Raw genomic sequence first — 898 nt, 5'->3', positions numbered from 1 at the left:
AAAAAAAAGAATATATAAGGCTTTTAAATCATCATCAGGATTATCACCTAATGGATCAAGATAATAAATTTTTCGCCTCACCATATCAATTGCTACTAGCACCCAGTGGCCACTAAACAAACAAGTAAAAAAAAAAAAAACAGATTACAAGATAAATTTAAATAATTTATGTTAAAAAATAAAATAGACAAAAAATAAATAAACTATACCCTGGGTTATATGGGAAGACAATTATTTGGGCTATTTGAATCTTGTCCAAAAGGTCTGAAATATAGGAACACCTATTTGGGTAGCTTGCTTGACTTGGGTGTAACTTAACTATGCATCCAAATTGAATTGGAATAACACCACTGCCATTATCCATCTCTTCATATAAGTGTCTATTAAAAAAAGAAACTTTCATGGCATGAATATAAGAAATAAATAAATGACAGTTTGCAAAATCAGAAAACATAGTAAAAACATAAATCAAGTTTTTTATTTCTTACTTGATCCATATCTCCAAAATAGAATTTGAGAGCTTTGTAAACTCAATGACTTCATTGCAAATCTGCTCGTCTAATCTGCTCTCCCAATAGACACCAAAAGTCCTCAAATCATGGGCAATCATAATCGTCCGTGGCAGGGAGATCTCAATCATCAAAGAAAAGATGTTTATTTGTGAACTTTTGTTCTCTTTTCTTGCTTTTACAGCTCCACGGGTATTCTTTCTCAGAACCAGTTTCCTTGCTGTCACTGGTTTTACAACAACGGGTTCCTTTGTTGTTCGTTTTTGTTCATACAGATATACCACGGCATTTGTAGGAGACCTTCGGCCATCCACTTTTCTCTTTGAAGGAGTTAATCTTGGAGATATTCTTGGGGTGATTTTTGAAGTGGCTTCACAAACTACTGGGGG

This window comes from Citrus clementina, unplaced genomic scaffold (assembly GCF_000493195.1).
Source record: "Citrus clementina cultivar Clemenules unplaced genomic scaffold, Citrus_clementina_v1.0 scaffold_8, whole genome shotgun sequence".
Taxonomy (NCBI): domain Eukaryota; kingdom Viridiplantae; phylum Streptophyta; class Magnoliopsida; order Sapindales; family Rutaceae; genus Citrus; species Citrus x clementina.
This window is presented reverse-complemented; position numbering follows the sequence as displayed.